At 42.8% G+C, this 19,027-nt stretch overlaps 1 long non-coding RNA gene across 1 annotated transcript; it reads right to left on the bottom strand.

Moving 5' to 3' along the window:
* Positions 1 to 7,725: 7,725 nt before the first annotated feature.
* On the bottom strand, positions 7,726 to 16,771 carry LOC138445567 (uncharacterized). The gene is made up of 2 exons (XR_011258920.1): positions 16,661 to 16,771; positions 7,726 to 11,046 (listed from the first exon to the last, which is right to left on the bottom strand). It is a non-coding gene; the product is annotated as an uncharacterized lncRNA (long non-coding RNA).
* Between the last annotated feature and the right edge of the window lie 2,256 nt (positions 16,772 to 19,027).

Here is a 19,027-nt window from a genome sequence, read left to right as displayed (position 1 = left end):
TGCCACCTCATCTTTTAACTATGATCCAGAATTAAATAAGTCATGGACGAACAAAGTCAAACAGCGCTGGACACAGGGAGGTTCATAGACAGGGATTCATTCATCAGCTGTAAACAAGTACAGTCAATAAACACCAAAAGTGGCAACACCTTATGTTGGAGAACCATAAGGTATGATTATGAGCCCATAAAACTAGCATAAGATGAAATTGTGACACCCCAGCTACCTAAGATACTGTAGAAAGAGGTTCACATGCCTTGCTGGGGGCACCATCATGTAAATTACTCTCTCTGCAGAGCAATAAAGTAATCTACTATCAAAGCTTAAAACCGTTCTCACCCTTTGCCTTCTAGTATCTGCTTGGGGATCTACCAAATAAAGAAAATAAGACAAAGGAAAACATTAGTTTAAGATAATCCTATAGTGTGGTATAAAAAGGTAAAAAATTAGAAAACCCCACATGTCCAATAGTGTGCGACTGACAAGGCAAATTGCACTTTATCTGTTGGAAAGAATGAAACATATCCAGTAAATACTTAGTAGTATGTGGACAAGCGTATGACCAATAGGTATAGATTTAAATGGAAATGTTAAAGGAAAAGAAGAAGAACCCAAGGATATATGTACACAGATAGAAGTGAACATAGACAAAACATCCTCTGACATAAATCATACCAACGTTTTCTTAGGTCAATCTCCCAAGGCAATAGAAACAAAAAACAAAAATATACAAATGGGACCTAATCAACCTACAAGCTTTTGCACAGCAAAGGAAACCATTAAAAAATGAAAAGATAGTCTACAGAATGGGAGAAAATATTTGCAAATGGTGCAACAGACAAGGGCTTAATCTCCAAAACATACAAATAGCTCGTACAACTCAGCAACAACAACAACAAAAAACAACCCGAGCAAAAAATGGGCAGAATACTTTAAAAGACATTTCTCCAAATAAGACATACAAATGGCCAGTAGGTACATGAAAAGATGCTCAACATGACAAATTATTAGAAAATTGCAAATCCAAGCTACAATGAGGTACCATCTCACACCAGTGAAAATCACCACCAAAAGTCTACAAAAAACAAATTTTAAAAAAGGAGAAAAAAAATAATACATGCTGGAAAAGGTGTGGAGAAAAGGGAACCTCCTACACTGTTGCTGGGAATTTAAGCTGGTGCAGCCACTATGGAGAACAGTGTGGAGATTCCTCAGAAAACTAAACATAGAGCTACCCTATGATACAACAACACCATTCCTGGGCATGCACCTGGATAAAACTGTAATTTAAAAGGATACCTTCCCTCCATGTTCATAGCAGCACTGTTCACATAACTAAAGTATGGAAATAACCCAAGTGTTCATCGGCAGAAAAATGAATAGACAAGATGTGGTATATATATGTATTCCACATACATATGTACGTCAGTTCAGTTCAGCTCAGTTGCTCAGTCGTGTCCGACTCTTTGCGACCCCATGAATCGCAGCACACCAGGCCTCCCTGTCCATCACCAACTCCCAGAGTTCACTCGGACTCAAGTCCATCAAGTCAGTGATGCCATCCAGCCATCTCATCCTCTGTCGTCCCCTTCTCCTCCTGCCCTCAATCCCTCCCAGCATCAGAGTCTTTTCCAATGAATCAGCTCTTTGCATGAGGTGGCCAAAGTACTGGAGTTTCAGCTTCAGTATCATTTCCTCCAAAGAAATCCCAGGGCTGATCTCCATCAGAATGGACTGGTTGGATCTCCTTGCAGTCCAAGGGACTCTCAAGAGTCTTCCCCAACATCACAGTTCAGAAGTATCAATTCTTTGGTGCTCAGCTTTCTTCACAGTCCAACTCTCACATCCATACATGACCACAGGAAAAATCATAGCCTTGACTAGACAGACCTTTGTTGGCAAAGTAATGTCTCTGCTTTTCAATATGCTATCTAGGTTGGTCATAACTTTCCTTCCAAGGAGTAAGCGCCTTTTAATTTCATGGCTGCAGTCACCATCTGCAGTGATTTTGGAGCCCCAAAAAATAAAGTCTGACACTGTTTCCACTGTTTCCCCACCTATCTGCCATGAAGTGATGGGACCAGATGCCATGATCTTCGTTTTCTGAATGTTGAGCTTTAAGCCAACTGTTTCACTCTCCTCTTTCACTTTCATCAAGAGGCTTTTTAGTTCCTCTTCACTTTCTGCCTAGGGTTATATAAACCTAGTCCTATGGGTCTCTGCCTAGGGCTAGGAGGAAGAGAAAATCCACTCTGAGGTCCATGCTCTGGCTGAGGCCTTATGGAACCTATATTTTGAAAAGAGTTGTGGCTGTCTGCCCCGCTAGTGTGCCTAGCAACTCCCCCCAGCCCCAACCCAACCTGGGGTCTCATGCCTCACACTGCCTTCCATCAGTATCTTAAAGTAACAGCTGTGCTGAGCTTGTAAATAACATAGCTTTTCTGGGCCACCTCAACAGGGTCTTGGCATATCCCTGGAGAGGCATGGGTCCTCTGCTTCCTGTAGACAGGGCTCAGAACCCCTGCAGGCTGTTTCAGACACCTGGGGAGCTAGCCTCACTGCCCAGCCCAGCCCAGGAAACAAGCCCCACTCAGGCAGGAGGCCAGGGGCCCCAAGGTAATTCTGGATTTCCCCTTTCAAGCAATGATAGGGAGCTGTCAAAGTGGGCCACAATAGTTTCAAAATCCCAAGTAAAAACTAATAGCATTTGGGAATCTTACCATGGTAGTGCACCTCTGTAACCTGGGACCAGCCACAAGCAAATGGGAGGAAGAAGCTGGGATGAGGATAGGGAAAATGAAATAATGCCATTTGCAGCAACATGGATGAACCTAGAGATTAGCATACTAAGTGAAATAAGTCAGAAAGAGCAAGACTAATACCATATGTGGTATATAAAATATGGCACAAGTGAATCGATCTACAAAACAGAAACGCTCATAGACAGACAGAACAGACTTGTGTGGGGTGAGATGGGGAGGGAAGGACCGGGAGTGTGGGACTGGCAGATGTGAACTGCTATATATGCAATAGGTAAAAAACAAATCCAATAGCGCAGGCAATCATACTTGATTCCCTTGTGAGAAACCATAATGGAAAAGAATCTTTCCAAAAGAGACTGTTTTTTACACAACTAGGTTGTGTATTACTGAGTCACGATGCTAGACAGTAGAGACTGGAACAACTTTGTAAACCAGCTATTGTCGTTGTTGTTCAGTAGCTCAGCCACGTCCGACTCCTTGTGACTCCATGGACTGCAGCACACCAGGCTTCCCTGTCCTTCACTATCTCCTGGAGTTGGCTCAGATTCCTGTCCATTGAGTCATGATGCTATCTAACCACCTCGTCCTCTGCTGCCCTCTTCTCCTTTGCCTTCAATCTTTTCCAAAATCAAGGTCTTTTCCAATGATTGGCTCTTCACATCAGGTATTGGAAGTATTGGAGCTTCAGCTTCAGCACCAGTCCTTCCAATGAATATGTAGGGTTGATTTCTTTTAGGATTGGCTGGTTTGATTTCTTTAAAGTCCAAGGGACTCTCAAGAGTCTTCTCCGGCACCACAATTCAAAAGCATCACTTCTTCAGTGTTCTGACTTCTTTATGGTCCAACTCTACATCCATATATGACTACTGAAAAAAACCATAGCTTTGACTATAGGCAGCTTTGTTGGCAAAGTGATGTCTCTGCTTTCTAATACACTGCCTAGTCTTCTCATAGCTTTCTTTCCAAAGAGCAAGCGTCTTTTAATTTCATGGCTGCAGTCACTATCCACGGTGATTTTGGGGCCCAAGAAAATAAAATCTGCCACTGCTTCCACTTTTTCTTCTCCTATTTGCCATGAAGTCATGGGACTGGATGCCACAGTCTTAGTGTTTGAATGGGGAGTTTTAAGCCAGCTTTTTCACCTACCTCTTTCACATTTTCCAGAGGCTCTTTAGTTCCTCCTTACTTTCTGCCATTAGAGTGGTAACATCTGCATATCTGAGGTTGCTGATATTTCTCCTGGCAATCTTGACATCCAGCCCAGCATTTCTCATGATATACTCTGCATATAAGTTAAATAAACAAGGTGACGATATACAGCCTTGTGTTACTCCTTTCCCAATTTTGAACCAATCAGTTGTCCCATCTAAGGTTTTGTTTCTTCTTGACCCAAATACAGGTTTCTCAGGAGACAGATAAGATGGTCTGGTATTCCCATCTCTTTAGGAATTTTCCACAGTTTGTTGTGATCCAGACAGTCAAAGGCTTTCAAGTAATCAATGAAGCAAAAGTAGATGTTTTTCTGGAATCGCCTTGCCATTCTTATGATCCAACAAATGTTGGCAATTTGATCCCTGGTTCCTCTGCCTTTTCTAAAACCATATTGTACATCTGGAAGTTCTCAGTTCACGTACTCCTGAAGCCTAGCTTGAAGGATTTTGAGCATAACCTTACTAGCATGTGAAATGAAGGCAACGGCACAGTCGCTGGAACATTCTTTGGCATTTCTCTTCTTTGGGATTGGGATGAAAACTTATCTTTTCCACTCCTGTAGCCACTGCTGAGCTTTCCAAATTTGCTGACATATTGAGTGCAGCACTTTTGCAGCAGCATCTTTTAGGACTGTAAATTACTCAACTGGAATTCCATCACCTCCACTAGCTTTGTTCTCAGTAATGCTTCCTAAGGCCCACTTGACTTCACACTCTAGGATGTCTGATTCTAGGTGAATGACCACACCATCGTGGTTATCCTGGTCATTAAAACTTTGTTCGTATAGTTTTGTGTATTCTTGCCACCTCTTCTTTATCTCTTCTGCTTCTGTTAGGTCCTTAGCATCCCTGTCCTCTATCATGCCCATCCTTGCATGAAATGTTCCTTTTATCTCTCCAATTTTCTTGAATAGATCTCTAGTCTTTCCCATTCTCTTGCTTTCCTCTACTTCTTTGGATTGTTCGTTTAAGGCCTTATCTCTCCTTGCTATACTCTGTAAGTTTGTATTTAGTTGGGTATATCTTTCCCTTTCTCCCTTGCTTTTCACTTCTCTTCTTTCCTCAGCTATTTATAAAGCCTTCTCAGACAACCACTTTGCCCTCTTGCATTTCTTTTTCTTTGCGATAGTTTTGGTCACTGCCTCCTGTACAATGTTACCAACCTCTGTCCATAAGGTCTTCAGGCACTGAATCTGCTTTTCGCCTCCACTGTTAATCATAAGGAATTTGATTTAGGTCATGTCTGAATGGTCTAGTGGTTTTCCCTATTTCAATTTAAGTCTGAATTTTGCACAGGAGTTCATGGTCTGAGCCATAGTCAGCTCCCGATCTTGTTTTTGCTGATTGTATAGAGCTTCTCCATCTTCAGCTGCTAAGAATATAATCTATCTGATTTCAGTTTTGACCATCTGGTGATGTCCTTGTGTAAAGTTGTCTCTTATGTCATTGGAATAGGGTGTTTGTTATGACCAGCATGTTCTCTTGACAAAATTCTGTTAGCCTTGGCCCTGCTTCATTTTGTACTCCAAGGTCAAACTTGCCTGTTACTCCAAGTATCTCTTGAATTCCTACTTTTGCATTCCAGTCCCCTATGATGAAAAGGACTTTTTTTTTTTTTTGGTGTTAGGTCTAGAAAGTGTTGTAGGTCTTCATAGAACCAGTCGGCTTCAACTTCTTTGGCATCAGTGGTTGGGGCATTGACTTAGATTACTGTGATGTTGAATGGTTTGCTTTGGAAACGAGCCAAGATCATTCAGTCATTTTTGAGATTGCATTCAAGTGCTGCATTTTGAAGGCTACTCTATTTCTTCTAAGGGATTATTCCCCACAGTAGATATAATGGTCATCTGAATTAAATTCTCCCATTCCCATCCATTTTACTTTACCAATACCTAAGATGTCAATGTTCAATCTTGCCATCTCCTGCTTGAGCAGGTCCAATTTACCTTGATTTATGGAAGAAATATCAATAACCTCAGATATGCAGATGACACCACCCTTATGGCAGAAAGTGAAGAGGAACTAAAAAGCCTCTTGATGAAAGTGAAAGAGGAGAGTGAAACAGTTGGCTTAAAGCTCAACATTCAGAAAACGAAGATCATGGCATCCGGTCCCATCACTTCATGGAAAATAGATGGGGAAACAGTAGAAACAGTGTCAGACTTTAATTTTGGGGGCTCCAAAATCACTGCAGATGGTGATTGCAGCCATGAAATTAAAAGGCGCTTACTCCTTGGAAGAAAAGTTATGACCAACCTAAATAGCATATTCAAAAGCAGAGACATTACTTTGCCGACTAAGGTCCGCCTAGTCAAGGCTATGGTTTTTCCAGTGGTCATGTATGGATGTGAGAGTTGGACTGTGAAGAAGGCTGAGCGCTGAAGAATTGATGCTTTTGAACTGTGGTGTTGGAGAAGACTCTTGAGAGTCCCTTGGACTGCAAGGAGATCCAACCAGTCCATTCTGAAGGAGATCAGCCCTGGGATTTCTTTGTAAGGACTGATGCTAAAGCTGAAACTCCAGTACTTTGGCCACCTCACTCGAAGAGTTGACTCCTTGGAAAAGACTCTGATGCTGGGAGGGATTGGGGGCAGGAGGAGAAGGGGACGACAGGGGATGAGATGGCTGGATGGCATCACTGACTCGATGGATGTGAGTCCGAGTGAACTCCGGGAGTTGGTGATGGACAGGGAGGCCTGGCATGCTGCAATTCATGGGGTCGCAAAGAGTCGGACACGACTGAGCGACTGAACTGAACTGATGGACCTAACATTCCAGGTTCCTGTGTAACATTGTTCTCTACATCATTGGACTTTACTTTCATCACCAGACACATCCACACCTGAGCACCCTTTCCACTTTAGCTCAGCTGCTTCATTCTTTCTGGTAGTCACCCTCTGCTCTTCCCCAGTGGCATATTGGACACCTTCTGAACTGGGAGGCTCATCTTCCAGTGTCATATCTTTTTGCCTTTTCATACTGTTTATGGGGTTCTCACAGCAAGAATACTGTAGTGGTCAGCCATTCCCTCTTCCAGTGGACCATGTTTTTTGTCAGAACTCTCCACTATGGCCTGTCAGACTTGGGTGGCCCTGCACAGCATGGCTGATTGCTTCATTGAGTTACACAAGCCTCTTTGCCATGATAAGGCTGTGATCCATGAAGGGGAAAATCACCTATACTTCAACCTGAAAAATTAAATTTAAAAAAAAGCACTCTTTTCTGTTCTTCTAATTTTTGTCTATGTAGGTATGTAATACGATCTGAGTTCTTAACTTCTCTGGTATCTAATGATGCTAAGCGCTATTTCATATGCTTATTGGCCTTCTGGGTATTCTCTTTTAGGAAACGCCCATTCAAGACTTGGGCTTTTTTTCACTGAATTACATTTTTAGATAAATGTCCTTTGTCGATTTACAATGTTTTCTCCCAACAGAGTGTTGCCTGAATACCATACCCACAAAATCAGCAGCTACGTACGTATGGTAGGACAGTTTGGGAACTCCTGAGATACTAGAAACTTCCTCTTAAGCAGACCACTGGGCAGTGTGATTTGAAATTCCTTCCAGTGGATGCAATGCAGAGAGAGGAGTGGTGACTGGTAAATCATGGTGGAGAAAACTTGTGCTTAAAATATTCATGGAAGGGTGTAACGGAAAAAAATTTCACCTATGGAGGTTAGAGAAAGTCATTGGCTTTTATGACTTAAACATTATGCCAACAAAACAGCCTATTTTGTGATCTGTCAAACATGGATTATATATCTGCTTTAATCTTTAAAGAAAAGAATGCCTCTACAGATCAAAATGCAGTAACTGTGGTTCAGGCATCCAAAACGGAGCCCTATGGCCATCGTAAATATAATTTCCAGACATGTTCCTGTGCTGCCGCGAACTTTTTTTTCTGAGCAAGATCAGAAGGGACAAGATCTAGGACACTAGCCCTCCCAGCTGCAACCTTATGTTCTCAAGGTCTCCCCTGACAACTATGCAACCATTCTGGATCCCAATCAAGCCTTGCTTAACAAGCACCCTTACTTCTTGCCAACTTCAATTATAATTCTTCACAAACAACTTACATAATTTTGTGGGTGGTTTTTTTGCCATTATAAGCCTCCTCTATTTTGCAGTTTGGAGGAACACAATTCAAGTGCTTCTTGAATCTGTGTTTCCTGGGCTGAATTTCTCAGTTTGCCTCAGAGAAAACTCTTTTCTGTTATAGACTGGATTGTTGATTATTTCCGCAGACATTGCTTGGCATAGTGGACAAGATATCTGAAAATCTACCTGAGGGCACTTGGAGTCCACGTGGTAGACTTAGCACAGCACTTGGCACAGTGCTCAGTACTGAGCTTGCACCTTCTGTGTCCCCTTTCCCTTAGCCGTACAGAGCACTTCAGGCACTTCTGGGAGCTCTTTCTGATATCTGGACCTCCGTATGGTAACTTTATTTGAAATCTTAGGATAGTTTCACTTAATAAGGATTATTATTTGAAATCTTAGGATATTAAGACTTGAAGTCTTTAAGTTCTGCTTTGTTTTGTCTGAGCTTCATGGCTTGCAGAATCTTAGTTCCCTGACCAGGGATCAAACTTGAGCCATAGCAGTGAAAACACCAAGTCCTAACCACTGGACTGCCAGGGAATTCCCAAGACCTGAAGTCTTAATAGGGTACTAGTACATTTCCTAGATCAAAGGACCCTATGAGGAATCTATAGGCATGAAAGGTCTAGAAGAAATTTGCACATTTCCTCAGTGAAATAAGCCTAGGAATCCCTAGGCAGAAAAGCCTAGAAAAAAAAAAATATGGAGTGATTTACTAGGCAAGGACCTAGAAGTGACTTCTTAGCAGGAAACTTGAAGAAATCCAGAGACAGGAAAAATCTAGAATGAGCCTTGGAATGAATTGATCTGACTGACTCTTTTTTTAATATGGCTTAAAATTGGAAAGATTTGTACTTTATAAGAAAATGAGAAATGTATTTCTAAAGTCTGTCAAAATTGTGTTTCTGAAAGCCTTCCTAAGTGGTCAATGCAAAGAAATAGAGGAAAACAATAAATAGGGAAGACTAGAGATCTCTTCAAGAAAATTAGAGATACCAAGGGAACATTTCATGCAAAGATGGGCTCGATAAAGGACAGAAATGGTATGGACCTAACAGAAGCAGAAGATATTAAAAAGAGGTGGCAAGAATACACAAAACAACTATACAAAAAAGATCTTCATGACCCAGATATTCACAATAGTATGACCACTCAGAGCCAGACATCCTGGAATACAAAGTCAAGTGGGCCTTAGGAAGCATCACTACAAACAAAGCTAGTGGAGGTGATGGAATTCCAGTTGAGCTGTTTCAAATCCTGAAAGATGATGCTGTAAAAGTGCCACACTCAATATGCCAACAAATTTGGAAAACAGCAGTGGCCACAGGACTGGAAAAGGTCAGTTTTCATTCCAATCCCAAAGAAAGGCAATGCCAAAGAATGCTCAAACTACTGCACAATTGTACTCATCTCACATGCTAGCAAAGTAATACTCGAAATTTTCCAAGCCAGGCTTTAACAGTATGTGAACCGTGAACTTCCAGATGTTCAAGCTGGATTTAGAAAAGGCAGAGGAACCAGAGATCAAATTGCCAACATCTGCTGGATCATGGAAAAAGCAAGAGAGTTCCAGAAAAACATCTATTTCTGCTTTATTGACCATGCCAAAGCCTTTGACTGTGTGGATCACAGCAAACAGTGGAAAATTCTTTAAGAGTTGGGAATACCAGACCATCTTACCTGCCTGCTGAGAAATCTGTATGCAGGTCAGAAAGCAACAGTTATAAGCGGGCATGGAACAACAGACTGGTTTCAAATAGGAAAAGGAATACGTCAAGGCTATATATTGTCACCCTGCTTATTTAAATTACATGCAGAATACATCATGAGAAATGCTGGGCTGGGTGAAGCACAAGCTGGAATCAAGATTTCTGGGAGAAATATCAATAACCTCAGATATGCAGATGACACCACACTTATGGCTGAAACCGAACTAAAATGCCTCAACCAAAGTGAAAGTGGAGAGTGAAACAGCTGGCTTAAAGCTCAACATTCAGAAAACGAAGATCATGGCATCCAGTCCCATCACTTCATGGAAAATAGATGGGGAAACAGTGGAAACGGTGAGAGATTTTATTTTTATGGGCTCCAAAATCACTGCAGATGGTGATTGCAGCCATGAAATTAAAAGGTGCTTTCTTCTTGGAAGAAAAGCTATGACCAACCTAGACAGAATCAGAGATATTACTTTGCCAACAAAGGTCCATCTAGTCAAATCTATAGTTTTTCCAGTGGTCATGTATGGATGTGAGAGTTGGACTGTGAAGAAAGCTGAGTGCCAAAGAATTGATGCTTTTGAACTATGGTGTTGGGGAAGACTCTTGAGAGTCCCTTGGACTGCAAGGAGATCCAGCCAGTCCATCCTAAAGGAGATCAGTCCTGAAGATTCATTGGAAGGACTGATGCTGAAGCTGACACTCCAATACTTTGGCCACCTGATGGGAAGAACAGACTCATTTGAAAAGACCCTGATGTTGGGAAAGATTGAAGATGGGAGGAGAAGGGGACAACAGAGGATGAAGTGGTTGGATGGCATCACCGACTCAATGGACCTGAGTTTGAGTAAGCTCCAGGAGTTGGTGATGGACAGGGAGGCCTGGCGTGCTACAGTCCATGGGGTCGCAAAGAGTCGGACATGACTGAGTGACTGAACTGAACTGAAAGTCTATCAACTCTGGGGCTGGCAGCCACCCACTAGAACTCCAGCTGGCTTTGTGTACAATTGGTACACAGCCAATACCCGAAAGTCCCTATCTTGCCCCAAATTGGCCAGGATAGGGCTCTTTCATCATTCCCAAACCGTTTTTTTGTTTCTGAAATTAGAGAAAAACATCTTTTACAGATTTAGAACTTGAGGGAACAAAAGTGTTCCCAGAAGAAAGCTTGTGGTTATAATTCTTATCATGTCCTGAGACTTGTAAACACAGCCCATATTGCGGGAAACAACAGCCTTGAGTCCATCAGTAGAACCTAAAAATGAAGAAAAAAGGGGAAAGGGTTATAGGTCTTTCTTTAAATTCAAGGTGTAAACGAATTATTCCAACTTATAAATTAGTGAGTTTAAAGTACAATACTTGATTCCTGACTAAGTATTTTTTTTACTTTTAAAAAATATTTCATTTATTTATTTGGCTGTGTGAGGGCTTGCTTGTAGCATGTGAACTCTTAGTTGTGGCATGTGGAATCTAGTTCCCTGACCAGGGATCAAAACTGGGCTCCCTGTATTGGGAGCATGCAGTCACCAGACCACCAGGAAATCCCCATAACTAAGTTTTAAAATAAAACTGTGAGATCTCTGTGTCTATCTAGATGTATGCTTGTCTGTGCACATTATAAATACGATATGCTTTTCCCTCAGCATAGCATTATTAAAATTAATTAATAAAAGGATTCTACTTAATTGACTTTAAAATGTTTACAAATTAAATATTTCTAAGTGTAACAAAAACTTGTCCCCAATTTAAAAACTATATTTAATATTTAATGAATGAAAACCAGTTTAAGTTGTTGGTTTAATTAATGCAGCCACGTCTTTAGGGTTACGGATATTGTGGTTGCTTTGGAAGAACATATACTATAAGTAGAGTCATCAGCATTAAGAGCCATCTACCAGAGATTCAGGGAAGAATGTCATCACTTTCTTATGAACAATGCTGAATTCTAGAGGCTATGACTAATTTTGTCAGAGGCTTGAAAATCTTCATCCTAGAATTCTATACCCAACCAAAATGTTAGTTCAATGTACACTAGCAATACATCCAGAGAAGGCAGTGGCACCCCACTCCAGTACTCTTGCCTGGAAAATCCCAGGGGTGGAGGAGCCTGGAAGGCTGCAGTCCATGGGGTCGCTAAGAGTCAGGCACGACTGAGTGACTTCACTTTCACTTTTCACTTTCATGCATTGAAAGAAATGGCAACCCACTCCAGTGTTCTTGCCTGGAGAATCCCAGGGACAGGAGAGCCTGGTGGGCTGCCATCTATGGGGCCGCACAGAGTCGGACACAACTGAAGTGACTTAGCAGCAGCAGCAGCAATACTTCTGCAGATATGCAAGGACTAAAGAAATTTATCTCCTAGGTAGCCAAGAAAATGAGGAAGCAAACCAAGAAAGAAGGTCCTGAATAATAGCTGTGTAGCAGCCAACAGAAGGCGCCTTGAAGGCATCCGAGAAAAGAGTGGAGATGGGGCCCTAGATACATTCCAGATGTGATCACATTCCAGAGGTGATAAAGACAAGGCACTATAAGGGGAAACAAATCCTGTTCTCTCCACTAGGCATTCCCACCACTCTGAGCCCTACTAAGACATACAGCTCTACAAAGCCATGAGCTCTTAATAAGGAGAAGGAATGGATGAGAGATGGAGGCTCAGGAAGAGGCCTTTCTTCTATTAATAGAAGGAGCCCTCTGAGGACTCCTGCTCTGAGGGCCTCAGAAATGGGAACAAGAAGTCTCAGAACATCTTACTACCAGACAGGATCCCCATGTACCCAGACACTGCCAGCATCACCACTCCATCCCTAGGAAGCAGCAGGGCCAGCTGGACAGTTCAGATGGTCAGGAGGAAAAAAGATAAGATATAGCAGGTATGGTTAAAGATTTATTGGTGATCAGCAGGGCTGGGCAGGGCCCATGCTGGGAGAGCAAGGCCTGCACACTAGGCCAGTTCTGGTCTTCAGGTCAGTGCTGGGGGCTCAGGCCTGAGCTCTCCAAGCCAGGGATCTGGTCAGGCTACTCACAGCAGAAAAAAAAAAAAAAAAACCAGCAACATGGAAAGGAAGGATGATCTGGTTGGCTTTAGAGCAGAAACGATAACATCAGGGGATGATTTCACTGAAGAATGGGGTACTGTAGAGCTTAGAGATCCTAGATGAATGGTATTGGGAAAGAGCTGGGGCAAAATAGGACCTGAGTGGGGACAAACAGAAAGAAAGGCGGAGAAAACAAGACATCTGGTCCTGGGGTGCAGGAAGCTCCAGCTGTTCTCCAGGGCCCGGGGGCAACAAGCATGGCACTGGCTCCTTCATGTAGGCAGAAATCCTCTCGAGGCCGTAAGATTAAGAAAAAAGAAGTCGGATCATGATCAGCTGCCCCACTGGGGCTTCAGCAGCTCCATTTCAGACACCCAAGTTGGGAAGCCCAGTACAGCCCCTCCTTGTGGGGGCAAGTGTTACAGAAGGCACAGTCTTCCTGCAGTCCCTAGTGGTCAGAACTCAACCCCTTCAGTTTCCTCTAACTACTGTGCTATCTTACTAAGACCTACCACACATGGGGACTCCACTCTGAGGATATCCACGAGAGGGTGATGTATAGTCATCTCTGGTTCTATCACACTTCACTTAATTGTGCATCCCAGGTATTGTGTATTTTACAAACTAAGGTTGGTGTCAACCTTGCATCAAGTAAGTATATTGCCACTATTTATTCCAAGAGCATTTATTTGCTCACTAAATGTCTCTGTCACGTTTTGGTAATTATAGCACCATTTTCAAATTTTTCATAATCATTGCATTTGTTAAGGTGGTCTGTGATCATTCGATCTTACTATTGCAAAACTCAACATTCAAAAAACTAAGATCATGGCATCTGGTCCCATCACTTCATGGCAAATAGGAGGAAAAAAAGTGGAAGCAGTGACAGATTTTCTTTTCTTTGGCTCCAAAATTACTGCAGATGGTGACTGCAGCCATGAAATTAAAAGATGCTTGCTCCTTGGAAGGAAAGTTATGACAAACCTAGACAGCATATTAAAAAGCAGAGACATCATTTTGCTGACAAAGGTCACTATAGTCGAAGCTATGGTTTTCCCTGTAGGCATGTATGGATGTGAGAGTTGGACCCTAAAGAAGGCTGAGCACCGAAGAATGGATGCTTTCAAATTGTGGTGCTGGAGAAGACTCTTGAGAGTCCCTTGGACAGCAAAGAAATCAAACCAGTCAATCCTTAAGGAAATTAACCCTGAATATTCATTGGAAGGACTGATGCTGAAGGTACAATACTTTAGCCACCTGATGTGAAGAGGTGACTCACTGAAAAAGACTGATGCTGGGAAAGATTGAGGGCAACAGAGGCAACAAAGGATGAGTTGGTTGGATGGCATCATTGACTCAACGGACACAAGATTGAGCAAACTTCAGGAGATAGTAAAGGACAGAGAAGACTGGTATGCTGCAGCCAATGGGGTTACAAAGAGTCGTACTTGAATTAGTGACCAAGCAACAACAACTGCAAAAACACTACAATTCCCTGAATGCTCAGATGATGGTTAACATTTCTTAGCAATAAACTATTTTAAATTAAGGTAAAATACATTCTTTTTGTAGACATAATACTATTGCACACTTTGTAGATTACAGTAGGGGCTTTCCTGGTGGTTCAGTGATAAAGAATCTGCCTGCCAATGCAAAAAAAACACAAGTTCCATCTCTGATCCAGGAAGATCCCACATGCCATGCAGCAGCCAAGCCCAGGCACCACAACTATTGAGCCTGTGCTCTAAAGCCCAGGCTACTGAGCCCACATGCTATACTACTGAAGCCCGCGTTCCTAGAGCCCGTGCTCAGCAACAAGAGAAGCCACTACAGTGAGAAGTCTGCCCACTGCAGCTAGAGAGCAGCCCCTGCTTGCCACAACCAGAGAAAAGCCAGCCCGGCCATGAAGACCAAGCACAGCCAAAAATAAACAAATTAGAAAAATTATTTTTTAAAAAAAGATTACAGTATACTATAAACATAACTTTTATCAGAGACAGGCTCCAGGCTTTGCCCACAGGGGGCCCCTTAGCACCACAAAGAGGCTCAGAAATACATAAACAACTCACAGAAGAGACCATTGTACCCAACGACTCAGCAAACCTGGATGAAAGCTGATAGAAAAGTATAAAGCTCAGTACCAGATTGTAATTATTTCTCCTAAAGGACAAAATCCAATTGCCTGGCCTGAGACTTGAGCTTAGTCTCACTGGGCCCCTAGAGTTTCAAGGATTCAAAGATCCTGAGGCTGCGTGTATCCAACAGTCCAGGCCCCAAGAGGCCACACACGTGCAGCCCACGTCTGTCTCCAATTCACTTCCAGGCAGTCATCTGGATGACGACTCTTGAATGATCCCCAAGGCGGATCATGGCATCTGGTCCCATCACTTCTGGGCAAATAGGAGGAAAAAAAGTGGAAGCAGTGACAGATTTTCTTTCCCAAGGCGGATCAGGTTGGACCAGAACCAGAACTGATGAGAACTAGCTGAGAAAAGAGACTCCATGATGGAGAGGGGGAATAGAAAGCAGAGCGTAGGTGGAAAACCTACTGGACTAGAGCTTCAAATTCCCAAACCTGACCTAAAGCAGACTTGGTCGCTCTCTAGTTGGTTGACTGAGGGCACCAGTGGTGAGTTGGGAAATGAGGTCAGGCTGTGCTCTTCCAGAACCAAGGTGGCTCCACCCACACCACACAGCTTGGGGCTGCTATAGTTCTCCAGATACACTGAGCCCCAGAGGTTGGGCACCAGGACTATGTGACTTCTGTATCTCCCCTGTGCCTGATTCAGTGCCTCATACACAGGAGAGGGTCAGATCAGTGAATGTGACTTAAAATGATGTACTAGCACACCCTGAGACAGAATCAGGGGAAACTGGAAGGAAGAAGGAAAGGAAGACAGAAAGGGAAGAGTAGTGGTCACAAGAGGTGTCAAGAAAAGTACTTCCACATGGGTATCTACCTGTGTTTTCAAATGTCAGCGTCAATTAGTCCTGGGGCAGCTGCTTAGACGTTTCTGTCACGTCTGACTCTGTACGACCCCATGGGCTGCAGCCACCTGTCTCCTCTGTCCATGGGATTCTCTAGGTAAGAATACTGGAGTGGGTTGGCATGCCCGCCTCCAAGGGATCCCCCTCAACCCAGGGATCGAATCTGGCTCTGCATTGCCGGCAGATTCTTTACCACTGAGCCCCCAGAGAAGCCCCCAGTTAGTCCTAGGAATCATAATACAACCCCAGGTGAGGACATGATTGCTGCTAAGCTCCCCAGGAACCAGGAGAAAAAACTGTGTCTGTCTTTGTTACTTGATATCAATTCTTCTGTGTCTCATTCTACTAATCACACTGCATACTGTCCAGGGCTGTGAACTCAGACAAGAAAAGGACCTGAGCTTATCTTTTCAGTACAAGAAACAGAGAACCACTGACTGTTGCACATAGAAGCCAGATGCTCTCACTGGGAGCCCAGCACAGGCTGTCTGTGATCTTCAGCAATTACTTGTCCTTTCAACTTAATTCCTTACTACTTAAGACAGAGGTGATAATGTGCACCCATGGGTGATTCATGTCAATGTATGGCAACAACCACTACAATATTGTAAAGAAATTATCCTCCAGTTAAAATAATTAATTTAAAAAGATGGAGGTGATAATTCTTCTACCATGTAGAAATGTTGCAAAGATGAAACACAATATATGTAAGATGCTCAGCAGATATCCTGGTATAAATCAATCATTGATAAATGGTAGATATTCTTAATTTTTAGCCCCAAGACTAAGAAAGTATCCTGGAGAAGACAGAAGAGATATAAATAGTGAGAAGTTCAGGAGAATTACTTCAAAGCGGTCGAGGAAGTCTTTTAGGTTTGTGAACTCATCCAGGCACTTGAGTTCCAATCTGTGGTGCAGGTCAATGATGTCATAAGTCGATAAATCCACATAGGTGAGCTGCAGAAAGGCAAAGCAAGAATGGGCTTTTAACTCTGAACCTGGGCAAAATGAACTTCTGGCTCTCAAATCTGCCCCCCTCCCCACTTCCCTTGTCCCCTGAAAACCAACGCCTTTCCCCAGAAATTGGGATAAAAGCTTCATCTTTAGAGGGATTCCCTCCAATTATGCAGGTTTCATTTTCTCCTGAAGGAAAGAACAGTTGTCACTGCCCTCAGACACTGACTCCCTGGCAGAGAGCAGGCCTCCCGGGGCTGTGTCTGATCCCAGCTGCCAGGTGAGCAGCCATGTTTTCCGACTGAACCTGGCTCGGTGCCCGGGCTGCAATTCAACCCACCTGTGTTCACTAGACTCCTATGGGTACCACCTCCCATGTGTGAGAGGCAATGGGGAGGCAAAGGGCAAAAACCACACTGTTCCTAACCCTGTCACCGCTCAGCTCCAGACACCTGCGCTGGGTGTCTGAAACAAGAGTGATGCAGGGTGTGATGCAGCCAGTGGTTGCCTCGCTGATATTCAGAGTCAATGTGGCCACATCTTCTGGATTTACATGTGCTCTCTCTTGACTATAAAATGTTGACAGGTTCTAATATTTTAGAGAACATGGTGCAGGACACCAGAACATATAGTGTCCACTATCCAGTCAAGAAGTCCAGCCTCTGGTCTCCTGCATGGCCTTCCATAATTCCCTCCAACTCTAGTGCTGACATTCTGAACTCTCTAGTGAATTAACAGAAATTCTATGTGAAATAACCTCAGAATACTAAATTATGTCATATAAATAAATACAAACATTAAGATTTAAATGTGCCCTAATTTAATTTTTTAAAGATTGTTAAATGTTGTCTGTGTAAGCTTAGAATATGCCAAACAAAGGAATATATTTTTCACTTGAAAATAAGAAAATGAAAATAAACATTGACAAGAATCTGCCAAGTGGGATATCAGAAAAGAAAATTGCCCACTTATATTACTTTGAATAAAGAAATGCAGACAAACTAGGGCTGCAGGATTTTAGAAAAGAAACTAAGTTCAAGGGGAAAAATATGGAAAATAAGAAACAATGCTAAGAAGAAAAATTTCAAACCTACACCGGGAAGAACTGAATGGATTGTTAAATCATGTCCCCCAAGGGGCAATTTTGGGGGAGGTCTTTGGTGTGGCTCTCACAGCACAGCCCTGCTTAGGTGCCCACTTAGACTGGGGGAGCTGGGTCAGGCGGCCACCAGGACACCCGTGTCTGAAAAGCAGTGGCGTGCTCAGGAGAAGCCTGGACAGCCATGCTCCCCACAGCCAGGCGCTGGGGTCCACAGCTCCTGCGACAGTCTAAAGGCCAGCTTCCAGCCCCTGGGCCAGTGGGGTGGCCCTGCAACAGAGGTGGAGCAACCCCATTACACCACAGGTGAAGGGCTGGGTTGGCTGGCCCTGCCTCTCGGATCACAGCTGGAAACCTCCCTGGCCCTGAGAAACAGGAAAAGAAATTTGAAAAACAAAATAATAATAATAAAAAACCCACATGACTGAGAAGATTATACAGAAATTTGCAACAAGTCACTGCGAACTCAGTGTCTAGACTAAGACCTGTTTTTGTCACCCTTGTAGGGTGATTGAAAGTTTAATATGTAAGCATCTAGTGACTGCCACATAAGAATATTGGTGATGGACAGGACCACAGTGTATCTCAATTACCGCTGTTGGCCCATCACTCAAGACCTTCTAGAGACACTCATATACATCAAATTGGCAAAACATGCAGACTGACACATAACTTGCCCTTTAAAGACCTTAAAATAATGACAATGTCAAGAAGATTGACCAGTGGAAAAGAGGACCTCTTCTCTCCAAACCTACTTAGAGTTCTTTTATAAGGCATCTCAGCCAGTCCCCTCTAATTCATAAGTCCTGTAAAAATGGATTACTTTAGCTCTTATATTTTGCTTTAAAAACATATTTATTATCATATTCAATGTGGGTGTTCATTTGCTCTAGATAATAAGCTGGAATAGAACCACAATAAGTTCCACTTTGCCCATTAAATAAACGTTGTGACTACCATCACTCCACCTTTTAACTGTGATCCAGAATTAAATGAGTAATGAGGCGAGCATAGGACACAGGGAGATTTATAGGCTGGGATTTATTCAGCAAGTGGAAACATGCACAGCCAATAAACAATTAGAAAAATGTAAAGGTGGGAAACAGCAGGCTATGATAATGAGCCCATAAAATTAGCATATGATGAAATTGTGACACCCC

This window comes from Ovis canadensis, chromosome 1, assembly GCF_042477335.2.
Source record: "Ovis canadensis isolate MfBH-ARS-UI-01 breed Bighorn chromosome 1, ARS-UI_OviCan_v2, whole genome shotgun sequence".
Classification (NCBI taxonomy): domain Eukaryota; kingdom Metazoa; phylum Chordata; class Mammalia; order Artiodactyla; family Bovidae; genus Ovis; species Ovis canadensis.
The sequence above is the reverse complement of the archived record's forward strand: the minus strand, read 5'-3'. Positions and strand labels throughout refer to the sequence as shown.